Source organism: Ptiloglossa arizonensis, chromosome 2, assembly GCF_051014685.1.
Source record: "Ptiloglossa arizonensis isolate GNS036 chromosome 2, iyPtiAriz1_principal, whole genome shotgun sequence".
Lineage (NCBI taxonomy): Eukaryota > Metazoa > Arthropoda > Insecta > Hymenoptera > Colletidae > Ptiloglossa > Ptiloglossa arizonensis.
The window spans coordinates 32,954,360-32,971,469 of NC_135049.1; the positions used below are offsets into that span (position 1 = coordinate 32,954,360).

Consider the following 17,110-nt stretch of genomic DNA (forward strand, 5'->3'; position numbering starts at 1 on the left):
CCGTGTTCGATCTCGTTCCAGGGTTTGCGGTCACGAGTCTGCTCACGATCGTTCGTGACGCGCGTTCGGTCCGCGCGACGTCCAACAGCGACGCGAAAATGTGGAGAAAAATTTTCGCGGAGAGATTCCATTGCTACGATTTCGAGGAAACGGAATTGGAATACTCGCGATCGAGAGGCCAACGCGTCCGACCGTTGCTCGTTGCTTCTACTCGGGTTGGTCTTTGTCGACGGTGGTATAATTTATCTTCCGTGGGGCTCGTTATCTTCCAACGACGAAGTTGGAGACGGTCGAAACAGATAATACCGTTCCACCGTTAATATTTGCAAGCGTCGAGTCACGGCCCGTCTCGAGAATTTTCGGTGGACGATTTCCTCGGAAACGAAACCACGCGCGAACAAAGTTCGTTCCGCGCTTTCGATTTACCTTTTCGCGCTGAATCGTTCACCGTTGGTATCGCGTTTCTCGGCAGATCGTACATCTCTGTAACGTCTCTCGCGCGCAACGAGCACGCTGGTTTCAAAAATCCTTCCGGCGGAGATTCTCCCCGTTCGTAAACATCCGGCGAAAATTTATGCCGGATGCGAAATAAATTGTCCAAGGACGGGAAGGGTGGCCGCCTTTGATCGGCACTCTTCTTCAAAAATCGACGCAAGGTTCGTCGAATGATACGCAATGTCCGCTTTCGCGATCCGATGTGGGTCGACGGGTTCCCGTGAACTTTGCGTCGATTCGAAGCATACCCCCCTCGCGCGCGATCGAAGATTACGCGAGGGAACTGGGCGAAAGAATCGCTGCGACCACTCCGGGGAAAATAAATTTTCGATCGTTGAGTCGCTTATCGAAACATTGCGTCCACCCGCCGGCGATAAATATTTAAATTACGCTCTTCCGTCGCAGAGAAGCGCAGCGACGCGAATTTGCGGACGAGAGATATTTCCGCGGAAAAGTTGCAAGCTGCGAGGGCCGTTTTGCGTCACTTTTTTCACGCGTTGTTCGTTCGAAAACGAACGATCTTTCGGAATAAATTACCCTTTGGGTCCAGCGGTCGTTTCTTTCGCGCGAAAATTGCAAAGGGAATCTCGTTTCGCGAAGTAAATCGGTTAACGATCCTTTTTCGAAGCTTTTCCGGCAAGTAAGTTTTAGATCGGACATTTTGTAATCAACGTCTCGTCGAGCCGTTAAAAGTTACGACGGCTGCCCGTTACCGGGCAGGTAACCGACGGGTAACACGAGCTCGACTGCTGCGACTCGGGTTGGCTCGGTGGTACCCGTTCGCGTTGTATCGCCCGAACAAGGTCCGCGACATAATTGAAATCAGCAGGTGTCGCGACCTATATTTATTCGAGCAGAGGACGCGTAACGACGCGCGTTGAGACGAGTACGTCCCGCTACCGTTTCACCGTCCTCTGTCCGTAGAGGTGATAAACGAAACGGTCGTCGGGATTTTACGCGATCGATACTTTCGGTCGAAACGACGCTAAACTCGAGGAGCCCTGTATACTTCCAGGTATCGCCGAAACTGCTTCGGTCTTCGGGAAACTTTCCACGGTGCGTTACCGCGTCCCAAGATGGCGCGTCATCGGGGTAAGCGATTCCTGCGACCGGAGAGGTCATCGGCGATCCACGAAAGAAACTTCTTCGCAAAGTGTCGTTGAAACGGTTTTCCGGTCTCGTGGAAGCTGCGCTGAATTACAACCGTGGGAAGAATATCTCCGTAACTGCCGAGTCAGCCCGGGCCAGGGTCAACTGGATCGTCACCGGTCGAGAATATTAACCGTACCTCGACGAAGAACGATCCGACGTCGATCGAGCGAGCGAAGCCAGTGAGTTATGCGAATACATTATCGTTTATCCCGTAAGAGGGACCCCCGCTAACGCGTCGAACTTTGAAACCGAGCATCGCGAAAATCTCTGACCTCGACCGGAAAAACCGATCCGTTCGCAATCCGTGGTATTGGCCCGCGGTTGAAACGATTTCTACGAAGAAAGCTTTCCGTGCTCGATACGCGTCCTCTGTCGCGGATACGTAGTCGGTGTTGCATTAAACGGACGGTGCGCACATAACGCGGTATGTACGCAACGTGACTCACGTGCACCGTCGTAATTTTCGGAGCCCGTTCGTAAATCTTCCATCCATTAGATGGCCCGTGGAAACGTCCGTGTAACCATTAGGATGTTAATGGTTTTAATAGCTGCTCGCTCGGTCTTCCACGGTGGAGTAATTTTCAGTCGGTGCTCACCGTCTAACGAGCATCGATCGATTTTTCGCGCCGATCGTAACCGGCGCCTGCATTCTTCTCGCGACACTTTCGACGCTAAGCGCCTTAACGACTACGGGCCGCGTAAGAAACGCGATAACTTATCTCGAGGAAAGGAGCGCGTTGAAAAAACCACGTTACACCCGGGTAACCTGCTCGTCGGTGACCTCGCACTCGACGCGACGGAAAACTCGCCCCGAGAGGAAGCTCCACCGTTTCGCGATTCGATTTTTGGGAACGCGGCAAGGTAAACGGATTCGCGAGGAGTTGGTATCGGTACGAGTGCATTTCGACCGCGAATATCGCTGCGCGGCCACCAGACTTTATCAATTTTGAACGCTTCGCAGCTACGTGCTTCCAACGCGGTCGGTATTAATGCCCGATTATCACGTCGGATTGTGCATCCGGTGAATAATCCAGCGAACGCGCCAACAATTATCTCGCGTTATCGATCCTATCGATCGGTGATTCGAGAACGCGGTAATTAAATTATGCAACGTCTGTAATTGAGGCGACCGCGTGCGCGGGGCATAAGGTACCCGAACCATCCGTTTCCTCGAAAGTTCGATTCGACTCCTCCGACGTAAAAGTTTTCAATTTCATCTTGCCCCCGATAGCAGTCGTTCGCCACGGAATCGATGAAACGTATCCGCTTCGATCGTTCCGTGGTTGGTATCGTGCCGGATATATGTATTTTTATTTTTCGACCTAGAAGAAAGGACAGCGTTGCAACTACACGCTTTACGATCGTCCGATCGTACGGTTGCTTCTTCCAGTTGTTTCGAATCCTGCGCAAGAGAATTCGAGTAAACATTTTCTCCCGTTCTCTAACGGGAAACGAATTCCCGACGTATTCGTCGATTTTGTTTGCAGCTGTAAACGCGATATTTACTTTCGAATTTAAAACGAACGTCGATATAATTCGCGGAATGCGGTCAATTCGTCGCGATTTACCATTACCGTTTAATCCGTTGTGTTTCGGGCGGTGCTCGCGTTCGTAATCAAATATTCGGTTTCTCATGGACGCAAACATTGCGTTGGCGTTTGCGTTTGCGTTTGCGTTTGCGTCGCTTTCGTCGACGAGTCGCGCCTGGTCACCTCGTCGCTCGTTGTAAAATTAAACGAAACGCGTCGGTGTACAGCCTCGTTCGCGCTCACGTAGACTCGGGGCGCATCGCTGACTCTTCGCGGATCGAACGGTCCGGTTTTCTATTTTTCACCTCGTCGATATTACACTTTAGAAATTTCTCAACGACGAGGATCGTTCGTTCGACGATGGCGAGCGTCGCGCGCGTTTCCCGTGCACCGAGCGAGCCGCTTCGGAGTCGTTCGAAGTAGTTTCGAGTATCCGAACGCGAAAGCGGGTGAAAAACTTGCCGAGATATTTTTCCAACGGGAACTAAATTTACCGTTGGTGTTCTTCGTCGCGGAAGAAACGATCGTGTCTCGCAGATTTGGACGCAACACGGGGGCTCTGCGTAGATTTGCATCCGAGTCCGTTGCACACGGTTCCGGGCCAGGTACGATCGTAATATTCTTTGCAGTTTTCTCGAGCTCGAAATAAAGTTAGGGAAGAATGCCGGTGCCGGTGGTATTAAATTTCGAGCCAGTCGAGAGAAGGAAATTAACTCCGATATCCCGGACCAAAGTCTTTGCACCTTTCGCGCTCGGCCGAACGCGTCTTTTGATCCCAAAGCTTCGAAGGAGTCCCTCCTCGCCGTTCCCCCGTTTTTCCGACGGGAAATATTAAAAGTCGTCTAAACTGCGCAAAGTGGGATCACCCACGGAGATACGGTCGCCGAGTTTCACGCTGTACTACTTTTTCGCGCAGCACCATTTTCATGGAAATTTCAGAGGAGGGAAAGGAATTGGAACACGGCGCCGCAGCCATTGGAGAAACGAACGAGTCTCGATGTTAAAATATTTACCCTCGCTCGCGTTGCCGTGTTTGCGTTAACTTAGCCAACAACCGTGCATCGTTTGGAACGCGTTTAACCAAATTGAGCCTCCCATCGTTGCCGGAAACAACGCCCGCGTTTGCGATAAATCGTTAACGATTTTAGCAACGGAAGCTTTCGCCGAACGAGGAATCGAAAGTGTTTAAGAGTGCGCCTTTTTTTTCGATCCGCTCGGAGTACTCTGAATTCGATAATTCCGTTGGAACGATTCGAATCCTCGGGAATCGATTATACGAGCGATCGCCGCAACGTTTCAACCCGCGATCCTCTGAATTCCAAGTTTCGCGAAAAAGGAAGAGCAAGGGGTCCCGGTAGAGGGATGGCGATTTAAGAGACGATAACAGGCTCGAGCCGAGCAATGGGTTCGAACGAGCTTAATGGACCGGTTTTTATACTCGTCCCTGGTACGGGAGGTTTCTCTGGGTTCGCGGACACGAACGAAAGGACGCCCGAGAGAACGAGTTTAATTCGATCGCGTTGCGCCAGTCGTAGGAAGCTTCCGTTTCGATCCAGAGAACTAATCGTTGCACGGATTCTTTCGGATATCGTTGGATTTTTACGAAAAGTTCCGGTTCATCGAGCGCGTACTCGTCGAAAAGCGTTCCTCGCCTAAGGCGCGATTCGTTCGGAATTAAAGTTTATTCGTCGAACGCAAAGATCCCCGTTCGATACGAATGCTCGGTTTCTCGCGCGATGCTCGAGCGTGCAGCGGTCACGGTACGAGTATACGCAGATAGCTCGCGTCGCGCGCTCGGGTACGGGCATTGACTTTCGCGAGCATCGCGCAAACTTCGTCGAACGAGCTCACGGTTCCTCGAACAATAATCGGGTACGCGGACGATATTCCAACGGAATCGAGAACAATGGCTCGATCCGTTTCTCGCCGCGAATAGTCGCGAAGAGACGATTCGGCTTCGAGTCGAAATTACGTCCGTAAATTCACCGCGAGGGAGTCGGGGCACGCGAATAAGCTGTTTCGAAACGGACTGGCAGCGACCCGATAAAATCGAGCATTTTTCCACGAAGAACGTTACGACCACCCGGTTGAAAAAGCAACAGGCTTTTTACGCTCTCGATCAAACGCAACGGGAAAATAATCGAACGATATCCGTCCGCTTTCGCGGCGCGAGTCGAATTACAAATATTTTTTCGCGGTAAACAATTTGCGTTCGAATCCGCTAGCGAGAACTGCTTTCAAGATTCGTTTATTTACGCGCGTTTCGGTTCCGCGGGCTCGTATTTTCGTTCTCCCGGCCGAAACGGAAACTATCGTCGACTCGTTGGAGCTTTATTCGGAGTTTGGTTACGACGAATAACAGCGTTCCGTACTCGGGTCTGTTCCATTGGAAGTTTACCGCCCCTTCGACACGGACCGTCGCCATCGAGATCCCGAAGATCCATGGAAACTCGAGGAACAATCTCCCTCGAAAGATTATTATTCCATAAGGTCGATCGCGTATAATAGGAAAATGAAAGGATTCGAACGAAGAGATCGAATCGACGCGAAGGGACGAAAGGAAGCTTCGAGCACCGTCGGCTGTGCATCCGTGCGGCAACAAATTTTTCGACGTCCCTCTGTCGACGTTGAATCGATAACTTCGAATACTCGGCAAACTTGAATTTTCCTCCTACAACCCGAATCACTTTTTACTTTCGAGTTAATTAAACTTTTTTCACTCCGTGGCAACGAGTCTCGTATTTTCTCATAAAAGTTCACCTTTCTCCCCGAGAGAAGACGCTCGGTTTCGAAATGGAAATTACCGTTTCGAAACGTCCCCGTTCGTTTCGGCGACGGTCCCGGGCCAACCACGGGGACGATCCTTGGAAATATTTTTAACGCTCGATAATGCGCGTAACGTCCGATATTGTTCCAGCGGGGGAGAAAGGACAAAGTTCGCGAGAACGAGGGACGAAAGATGGGATCGTGGCTCGAATTTGGAAATCCTTTCGACGCGCGAGTCGAATCGGTGATCCGCGTTTCCGCGCTTCCGATGCCGATCGCGTCGCAATTCGCGGGAAATGGGCAAATTTCCGAACAACTCGAACAATATTTCCGAGAGTGGTCAAAGTTTACGCTCGTCCGAGCCGTTCGCTCGCGCTCCGCGAAAGTCGAGATTACGTTATCGACTGGTTCAGCGAAGTAAAAATCGAAACGCGTAGCGGAAACGAACCCGAATATTCCGTTCGGGATTACGTTAAACGGGTACGTATGCCACGAGGTTAACTGACCAACTGCTTCCCCCAGCCGGGCCAATTTCCCGTTTAATTTTGCATCACTTATGCGCTGTTTACGCGGAAAATTATTCAAAATTATGCGTCGTCGCGGAAAGCCGATTAATGGGTCCAGTCTCGGTGACGTCGATTAAATTAATTACCTTTCGACTCTGTCGCTCGCGTAACGAATTTTAAACGCTTTCCGTTCCGGGACGCGCATCGCAGGATTCGTTAATTGCTGTTTTGCCGCGAAAATGTTGCACGATCGAGGACGGAAGGTGGGCGTGGCGTTGTTACCGATACTCCGAACGTATTTTCCGTTTCAAGGGTGGGCTTTAACTTCTCGTTTACGCGGGGGAAAAAAGTTGGTAAACCCGGACGATACGCTCGGCGAAACTTTCCTCCTCTACTTTCGGTTACACGCGATGCGATGGTTTCGCGGATTCGCGGATCCGCGAAACTTTGTCGTCCCGACGATTCGGACGGCAACGGCCGACAATATTGCGCGAAACGGTACAACGATTTCCTTTCGACGCGAAACTAATCGCAAAAGTAACGTTACGCTCCGCCTACGCGGGAACGAAAGCTTCGAAAGTTCGTAATCGCGATACAAACGCGCGGGAATTCGTCGCTACCGAGGGAACAGTTTTCCAAGGGATGTCGGAGAATTAAAAGACGGTAGCCTTTACGAGGTAAAAAGTAGTAAAAATTGTTAAGGTTTCCGGGTAAGTTCCGACAGCTCGTGGCGCGTGGAGCTCGTTTATTTCGAGGTAGCCGGTGTTCTCTCCGTCGGCGATCGCGCGCGCCGCTTTCCTCGGATCGACCGAGTCCAATTAGCGACGAAATTCGCGAATCGAGAGGCTCGATAACATTTTTACCCGCATTCCTCTCTGTTTCTTCTCCTCTTGACCCACGGGCACTTGCACCGTTACGGTAATTCCCCCTTTTGGTAGTCGGTCGTCCGTTTTCCGGGCCAGTTGGCGCAGACTCGCTCGTACAATCGCAATTAATAGACCGCGCGCGAGCGCGTCGCCTTAACGGCTGCTCTCGAGATTCAACCGTTCTTCAACGGGACGAGGAGAAGTTTGTCTCGAGGGTTCCAAACACAGCGATTCGAGGAACTGCGACGATCCAAGTGTACTTCGAAACCGCTCGAACGCGACGCGAAAGATACGGAAACACTTTCTGGATCACCGATTGTAAATCGTTTCGAGAAAGCCCGAGGAACGTTACGAAACTGTCGCACCGGGTCTCGGTCGACCGACGAGGTTGGCATTTAATTTTTCTTAAACGGTTCGCAACGCGGTATCCCCGTTCGAAGAAAAAGCTCGATTCGATTCGACGGGTAACTGTTTCTCCACTCGAGGAATTGTCGAAAAATGTTGGGTTCGCGGGTAAACCCCGTCTCGATGGTAGCGAAACGAGAGTGAAACGACGATCGATAACCACCGGCGAATTTCACCGAGTAGCTGCTTCGCGATAAGAGGATGCTGTTTTCCCTCGTTAATACGGTTCCGATCCGTCGAATACGCTCGTAGCGGGTTTCGGAAACTGGGTTAACGAGAGCATAATACCTGGAAAAATGGAGCGGAATATATCTCTGGGTCCGTGTGGTAGGGGGCACGCGTGTGGTAGGGGGCCAGGTTGGCGCGTCGGGCGTCATCGAATCGGTATTCTCGGATCCAATTGATCGTGGATTCGGCTTTATCTCGCGCGGACGTTAAACGCGGGCTACCCCGATCGGTGTATTTTCGGACGAACGATGATCGCCCGGACGATCAGGGGTGGAAAAACGAACGGACAACGTCCGGCGAACTCGTGGCGGTCGTTTCCTCCCGGAAGGTCTTCCGGACGAGTCTCGAGCCAATGGACGTCACGGAAACGGGCTCTCGATCGGAAAACTCGGAGGGCGCGGACCCTTTGAATAGGCGCAAAGAAATCCGCGGGACGAATAATACGAAAGTTCGTCGAGACGGAACAACGAATCGTAGATATTCCTTGGAATAAATCCAATGGTATCCTATCTCCTCGCACTCGCGATTCCTCGAACGGCGAATACCGATTCGAGGGCCGACAAATTGGAACGTCGAGGATACGTATTCGACTTTGGCGAGCGTGAAATTAATATCCACCACGTTCCCCGCATTCTTTGTTCGCGCGCGAACATTTCATCCCCGGTGTGTTCAAGCGCCGAAAATAATTCGGGAAAATATCCTAATACGGCCCGCTACAGAGAACCGCGCTTCTCTTCCCTCCTATTTCCGGCTTCGTCTCTTCCATTCGTTTTCCATCCTTTGCCTCGCCGGCTGGTCGTTCCGGATATTACTCTCGCTGTTGTTCGTCACGATCGCGCGGAACGAGCGAGCGACGATCGTTCGAGTTTACGAGGCGATGCGTCTCGGCGGAACGCGATCGGAGAGATCGCGATCGTTCGATCTCGAAGGGAAACCTACCCTCGGCGAAACGTCCCCGTGTTCCTTTCGCGTTTCGATGTATTACACCGTTGCTAGGCCCGCTCCGTTGCGCGTAGATTATTCGCGTTCCGGGACAAGGTCCCCTAAGAGCATTACGCCGAAATACAGGGTGCACGGACCGGGGAACCGCGCGCTAAGCTCCGCTACCGCGGAACCTACGGATACTGGCCGCGTTCGATGCGAGGTAATCTACAGGTAGCGATCAACGCGCGAACAAAAAGAGTACGTCTCCCGGACCAGAGGAAAAGTATAAGAAACGAAAATAAGAATGGAAAGTTACGAGCGGTCGAGGTAATGGAACGGGATAGCTGGGAGAACGTAAAAAGTTAGGTTCGATAAAACGGGCTAACCGTTACCGGCTCGCCCTAACAGTGGTGCGCGATAACGCGTTGCAACAAAGCTCCTGTAACCGAGGAACGGACAAACCGGAGCGAAGATTCGTCTCGGAGCCGAGGATTTTATTCCGCCACTCGGAAGCGCGAGTCGAGACTACGTTAATTAATCGATATCGGGGGAAAAGTCGGACGTGGAACGGAGCGGAGGTAAATCACCGCGCCAAGTATATTATAGGGAAGACGGATGGCGGCATTTTTAGCCCGGTTCTTCGCTCGCGGCGTTTCCCTCGAGTTCTCCGCGTTTCTTTTATCCGGAGCGGGGGAAAAAATTGCGTCTTTTAATTCCCATATCGGTTCTCCTAACTTTTCCCAACTCCTCCTCGCTCTTCACCGAACGAACGGTATCGTCTCGCTTTCATCGCGACGAGGGGAGGCGAGGCGATGGCCCGCGCGAGTCGCCGGGACGCTACGGACCGGCCAATTCCATTTCCTCGCGTCCAGTCGGTCCGAAAAAAGGAAATCGAACCGCGCGATACGGACGGTGAACGGAGACCGGGAACGCTCCGATCGAACACCGCTCGGTTCTCATTTATCTGGCGTCCCGGCGCAGTTCCCCTTTCGGTCCCCTCTTCTTCTCGCGGACTGCGAGAAACCTCGGCCGGGTTCTATTATATCGTACTCGGTCATCGGTCCGCGTCTCGCGACTTCCGTTCTTTCAGTTCGCCGTCCCTCCGACTCTCTCTCTTTCTCTCTCTCCGTCGGCTTTCAACGCGGGGCCCGTCCGCAAGAGTTTTCGCAACTTCGATCGCGAACGCGCGCGCTCCGTTTCGCTCGAGAACGAATTTCGTCCCGCCGAAATACCGGATCGAAGATCGTACACTCGTTCCAGAGAATTTTCCACCCAGCTCGATTTTTCTCCGTGGACGAATCGAAAATTTTCGTTACGGAGAAGGATATTCGAGAAACGAAGACGATCGAGGTGGTCGGTCCACCTTGCACGGGTGTTTCCTCTTCTCGGTCGTTGGAAGACGATACGCGACCAAGACCACGATTCATCCCGATGAAACGATTCGTTATCCGTGTTCTCCCTCGATCACCGTACGGCAAGAGCCCGCGGGTGTCTCAAAAATCGTGGAACGTCCGGTCGGCGTTTCCTCGAGTTTGCAGATGTTTATCGTTCGTAAAGGTTGCTCCGCGAGCTGCGCGTCACTGTCGGGGTAATATTCGTGATTACGAACGCGCGGCGCTCGCGTCACGAGCTCGAGGGCTAAAACGAGAAACTGGACGGACCCGTGGAAATGGAACACCGTTGGCTGGTAGTCTCGTTACCGCCTCTCACGATGGTCGAAACGAGGGTCGAAAGCGCTCTTCGGCGAGCCGGTTGACAGTCCGTCTACCCTCCGTTTCTCGTTCCCCACTCGACCCTCCTCTCGTTCCCCGCTCGACCATATTCGCGACGAGTATCTCCGCTCGTTTCCAACGTCGTTGGATCGCTGCTCGCGGCTTTCTCCGGTCTCCCGGCCGCGACGGAAACGTCTGCTTTTTTCGGTTCTCCGTTTTCGCGAAATCCTCGATCCAAGCGTGCCGCCGGTACCGTTTCCTCTCCGCGCGTTCTTCGCCGCGAGGCGGCGATTTTTCGAGCAGGCCCGTGAAACCGGCCGCGTAGAAATATCCGTTTGCGGCGCACTTACCGGCACTCGAAACGGTGGCACTCGAACCGGAAATCGATGCCTCGCTTCTCGTTCTCCGAGCCCGCCGAGACGGCAACCGCAGCTGCGCTCCCTCCTCGAAAAACGAAATTAATTACGATCCATTCGCGTGCGTCGCGAGTTCGGCGAGGCTCGCCTCGAACACCTAGCGCGAGGTCCGTGGCTCGTGGGCGGACGAGGAGAGCGGTCCGTTTAAATTTGAAATTTTAACCGACGCGCGAACTTGCACGCTCGCGACGCGTCGGCGGCAGACGTATTTTTTTTCGGTTATTCGTCGTATACGCGTCGCGAACGCGGAACCCGTCTCGTTTACGGATGACCTGAAATTCCGGCCGTGCCGCCGCCAGGATGCCACCATCGTCTCCGCGAAGGTTTCCCTTCGTCGGCGAGAATGTCGTTCCCTTGTTATGAAATATTTAAGAAAGCAAACGAATTCCCCGCTCCAGATACACGTCGGATCTCGGTGAATTACTTCGCTCAGAATTTCCGCGTTCTTCTCTGCATTTTTCATCGTCGACCGCTTTCGGCTCGTCCGATTTTCACCGGTTGGGTTCTGGCCATCGTTTCGAAATTTGCCGAGAGCGTAGAGGGAAACGGGGCCGTCTCGGTGCGTTTCGTTCTTGCGTTCGGTTCGATTCCTCGATCTCGCGAGCCCTTCGAACGACTCGACGAAGAGGTTTACCGTCGTTTTCCGAAATCGGATCGGCGCAGCGCGCGGAATCGCGTCGCAAAGTTTTATCGGCGCATCGAAAGCGCGGTTCGCGAATACTTCGCGTTCCCCGTGCACAGCGAGTCGTAACCCCGACAATGGAAACACCGTGTTATTTACCGCGGCGGCCTCGCCCACGGCGCTCGGGTTTATTCCGTGGAACTATTCTCGCGATAAAAAGTAAAGTCGACCCAGAAACGCCCGGGTAGCCGAGCATCCCCGCAAAATTCACTCGCCGCCCGTTTAATTAAGGGATAAATCCGCGCAACGTCTCGATTCCAGCGTGCCGGTGCCGCGACGCGGAAGTAATTCGACTCCTCTTCGAAGCCGGAGGAGGACAACGACCGTCGGAGGGGCCGCGAGCCACCGTGATAAACGTTTCCTCGTCGTTTCGCGAGACGTTCCGTAATAAGTTTGCTTCGCGATCCAATTTGTCCCTCGGTCGGCTTCGACGCAACGTCCCGGACGCGTTTCGAGCGATCGAGGAGGAGAAAATCTACCACGTCCCGCTCGCGGCTTACGGGAGAATTCCCGGTTACAGCGACGGCCCTTAACCAACGATCGGCTCCCAGCGATTCCAAGGGGGCTACGGTACGCCTCGGTACGCGTAAACGCGTTCCATTAGCGTACGCGGCGACCCGGTGGCTCTTCCACCGGCTCGAAGGGCGTGTTCCTCCCGGGCTCGCAAACTCGGAAAGACGGTAAATATCGCGCGATGAGAGGAGCGTCTCGGCGATCGACACGCGGCACGAAAGTTTCTTCGAAACGCGAACCGACCCCCGAGCTTCGAAGAAGCTCCGATCGCCGACGAACCGATCGACGACGCAACCGGGAAATTACCAGCACCGAGATCCCGCGCGAGCACGGGAGACCTCGACAATCGGGGAGATCCGGGCGCGTTTCCGCGAGCGAAACAAAAACGCGTTTCCAGCGAGCGAACCGCGCGCGCATTTGCGTTTTCGGTTTCCAGCGAAAGACAATGTCGCTGTTCCATCGATCGAGTCACCGCGCGCAATTCCGTGGACCCTAATAAGAGTTAGCGTCCGGTCCTCGGGAGGGAAATACTCGACAGAAATTGGACGAGGAGAAGCCGTGTCGCGTCGGCACGGAAACTCGCTACCAATTCGATAACATCCCGCTGTCGGTTACCCCGTCAAATATAATTCTGCGTCGAGGTACGGTGCGCCGACGGGGACGAGGGAATCGGCGTCTTCGACTCCTCGAGTCGAAGACACTGTACGCGAAACAACGGAATCTGGAGCAACGCGTGCCTGCCGCGCGGAAAAATCGAAGCGAGCCGGAAAACGGTGAGAGCGAACCGGAATTCAAAGGACGTCCGCGATAAAAAGTTTCACCGTCTCGAAACCCTCGACGGAACGGTTCTCCCGCGAGTCGTGCAACCGACCGAAATTTCAAACAATGCCCAACAAACGGACCTCGAACCGAAGAACGACTCTCGTTACCGTCGCATCTATTCCCCCCGTTTTCGCGATTTCTTCTCCATTTTTCTCGTCCTCGATCTCAATTTGTCGCCGTTACCGTACACGTTCGCGACGCGCCGAACGAAATACGTCGATCCCTCGTTCTCGATGCAAAATTTACGCGGGCTCGTCCTTCGGTGTCTCGCGAGTTTTCGCGGCGACGCGTTCCTCCCGCGAGCACATTTTTTCTCGGTTCGCGGCGAGGGACTCGTTAAATTCGAAATTCTGGTTTCGCGTCACGTTAACCCCGACGCGATCGTTTCGGGAGGAAAGCTGCTTCGAACGGAACCGGAACTCGTACCGACTCTCGTACCCTGTTCGTCGATAATCAGAGTCGTTGGAACGAAACGTTGCCCACGGCCGGGTATCGTTCTCGGTCCCGATTCCCGACTCGAGGATATCTCGCGTCTCTCGCGCCCGATTAAATTGGCCCCGATGCGAATCGGAATTTCGACGGTGGTCGACTCGCGCGATAATATTTAAACGGCTCTCTTCTCCGGCCGCGTATCGATTTTACGCGGCTCGAAAGAACGGGAGTGCTCGAACGCGGTGCGATTGAATCGAAGCGGCAATGTGCAACCTACGGACGCGTACAGGGTGGACCGACCGACCCGAGCGAGCAAATTTTTTTTCACGAACCGTCCAACCAAACGGACTTTTTGTTTTTCGAGATCGTCTTTGACTCTTTTGCGCGGATATTGTCGACGAATCGGTAGCGTCGTCCTTTCGCGCGTTGTTCCTCGTTGGAACGTTGAAAAGTGCCTGCCGAGCGGATCGTCCGGTAACCACCGTTATCGAAGCGGAAAGGATTCGAATCGTGCGGGACGTTGGTCCCCCGAAACGACTCTGTTCCCTTTCGAATCGAATTTTTCGTTTCGACGAGGTTAACGACGCAAACGATCGTTGCTAGCGGAATTCGTAACCTTCTCGGTTACGATTCCTTGTAAAATCTCGTTGCAGCTCCGTTCCTCTCCGCGTTCGTAATTTCCCACCGACCGAGATCGCGGTACGCCGTAAGCTCGGGTCTTTGGAAGCTGGCTCGCGATTAAATAAATGGAATATCGTCGAACGGGAGATACCGTGAATCGAACGAGATCCTTTCCGTCGTTCTCGGTAAAGGAGAGATTTTCGTGTACATTTTTCCAGAAGGTCGAGCTCGATCGGAAGCGACGGTGGTCGCGTAAGTCGGCGTTAAAGTCGAAGTAAATCCGAAAGCACGGCTCGGGCTCGCGACGGAAGTAACGATCGACTCCGATCCACGAGGATCGAAAGGAACTCGGTGGGTTGGAAATACGAGTTTTCGAAGCGTCCGAAAACGCGACGGCGAAATTAAATCGGCGATCGGTCCGTAGGTAGTTCCGTACCGGGAATTTAATCTCGAGGAAATCACGACGGCCACCGAATCCGGCGAATTCGTTTACCGGGGTAAAAGGCTGACGCGGCTCCGAGACCGATCGACCGGATGGACGCGATCGGGGATTCTTTTCTCCAGCCGTGGAGATCTCGCGACGCGTAAAATCGGCTCCCGGGAATCGAGGCGAGGCGAGGCGAATAGCGTCGTTTGTCCCGGAAAAGTATTTCGGTATCGGGCGTCGAGGATCGGGGTAAAAGCGAATTCGCGTCGAAACGGAACGACGCGTGGATGTCGATTATCGCTTATTATCGACGGGCTGGTAACCGCAGCGGGAAACAACGCGCGTACGGTCCCGTCCTGATGGTTCGACGCGATGAATTGCCAATGAAATTTCGATCGTCGAAAGCCGGTACGTCGCGTCCGCACGGTTGGCTGAATTTCAACGCGGAGGGTGGACGTTCGAAGAATACAAAGCCGAATCGTGCGTGCGAGAGACGCGGAACTGTACGTCGATTCGAGCACCGGAGAGAGAGAGAGAGAGAGTGAGAACTCGCCGTTTCTCGTTCTCGCAACGCGGAAACCGTCGGGAAGGAAATCCGTGACGTTCGGTGTTTTACCTGGTGTACGTAAAGCGATTCACGCGCTGGAAGTTCGACGAGATCCGCGGCTCGTGTACGTTTTCTCGGTGGTAACGAAGCCAGAGCTCCGGGCGTTCATCGTTCCCTCGAGCGAACGCTCGTTCGATCTCGTTCGGTACGCGCGGCGGGTTTCTATCCGGATCGAGGATTCTTCTTCGAAGGGTCCGTGTCCTTTTGTTTCGATCCTCCTCCGAACGGGAACGATCGGAGATCGCCGAATCACGCGTCGCGATCGGTCTCGATCGCGGGATCGCGTTCGATCGTCGGGATCGGGGCCAGGATCGAAGCGGTCGTCGATTTTACGTCGGCGAGCGATCGAGAGGCGGACATTGATTTCTCTTCCCTGGGGCGAGGATGGAAGGAACGTCTTCCGCGTTTATTCTCGGGAAGAGAGTTCGTCGATCTTCCGGCTTCGCGACGAGTCGAGTCACGTCTCCTCGTCCTCTTCGAGATGCCTCCGCACGACCGAATTTCCCGCACACGTCCGTTCTCCCTTAACCGCGGACGATTAATCGCGTCTTCGGCCTCGTAATTCACCGAGAAAACCCACGACGGCTCGTATCGCGAGCGAAAATCCTCGCTACCGAGATCGATCGAATACTTTCCGCGAGGGTATCGCGCTCGCTCGCAAGCTCGTACGTTCGCGAAGCGAGTAAAGAATTTCGAGTTCGTGGAAGTTCGGCCGATCGAAGAGAGGTTTTTTTTTTCCGAGGGGAGTCGATAAACGCGACGCAGCGTAACCGCGTGTCTCTCGGTGTAACCGAGCCGACTCGTGTCTCGCGTGTTCGATCTGCGGCGGCTTTGGGCCGACTGCTCGCGTAAACGCGACTCTTGCCGCGCGCCGCGCGCCACGTACCCGCGCTTGCGCCGACACCGATCCCTTCGATGCCTCTTCGGATGCGTTTTCGATACCCCCGCTCGCTGGGGGCCGCTACCTTTCGATTAATTCGCCTCCGCGGCTCGGTACGTTCACCCTTCGAGCGACTCAATTTCTCGATACCGGTAGACCAGGTGTTGCGCGTTCGAGAACCGACCGAAGCGCTCGCGGGACGAGAAAGGAAACACTTTTCGCTCTCCTCGCGGTACAATTATTCCCGTTACGGACCGTGTCGACGACGACGCCTTCAAATTCCGAGGAAATTACGAGTCGAGATCGGTAGCCGAGCGTTACGTTCGAATATTTTAAAGCTCGGGACGTTCCGAATAGCGTCGAGCACCCTTTGCTCCGATAATTTCGCGCGAACGAATTTTTCAACGGCGCGAAAAGTCGTCGAGTATCAACGCGCGTACCGCGAAATCCCTCTTCCATCGTTGAAAGTACACGTCCGCGGAAACGGAGCCTCCGGTGCACCCGTCGCCGGCGGATTACGCGAAAGCGGATTCGGAAAAATGCAAACGGACTCGAGAGGGCCGAAACTGAGACGAAGGGCTCCCGTAGAGGCTGGTATTCTTATTCGTTCGCGGCTGTAGCCGACGCGGACGTATATTTCCCGGGCGGGGCCAGCGCGATGTCGCGAGTGCGCCCGCTGATAAGAATGTATTACGGGTCGGTGTTTCTCGCGCAACGATACGCGGATTCGCGCGCGTTATCCGTATTTTAATTTGCGCAATTTGCGTCGAGGGTGGTCGCTGCGCTCGAGAACGTTTATCCGGGTAAATACGAGGCGCATCTCAAGGTGCCGAAAGCCACGCGGACCTACGAATTTCGGGATCGGGATTCTCTTCTTCGAACGAACGATCGCGCGAATCTTAATTACGGACAAAGTATCTCGTTGGTTCGAGAATCGCGGTCTCTGGAGAGGAAAATTTGGAAGCACCGCTTCGCGAACAATCTTTCCTCCTCGAAAGGCGACCAAACGGCTCCCAATCTCGAAAGCTCCGGTGCGTTATCCTCCGTCGTTCGATTTACCGAGAACGGATGCCTTCGCGCCAGATGCGTCTACACGGACCGATACCGTATCGATTGGCGTCGCGTCG

At 53.9% G+C, this 17,110-nt stretch overlaps 2 protein-coding genes across 3 annotated transcripts in view; one reads left to right on the forward strand and one right to left on the reverse strand.

Moving 5' to 3' along the window:
• The window catches only part of LOC143143648 (uncharacterized), a 29,965-nt gene extending 14,538 nt beyond the window's left edge, over positions 1-15,427 (reverse strand). The window contains exons 1-2 of one of the 2 annotated variants that reach the window (XM_076305144.1): positions 15,113-15,427; positions 10,934-11,024 (exon numbers count right to left, since the gene is read on the reverse strand). The gene's annotated coding sequence lies outside the window, so the exon portion shown is untranslated. The remainder of the gene's footprint in view (positions 1-10,933; positions 11,025-15,112) is intronic. The other variant, XM_076305142.1, reaches the window with a different exon arrangement.
• Positions 3,735-17,110, forward strand: part of Tyn (trynity) — a 93,721-nt gene continuing 80,345 nt past the window's right edge. The window contains exon 1 of the mRNA XM_076305132.1: positions 3,735-3,781. The gene's annotated coding sequence lies outside the window, so the exon portion shown is untranslated. The remainder of the gene's footprint in view (positions 3,782-17,110) is intronic.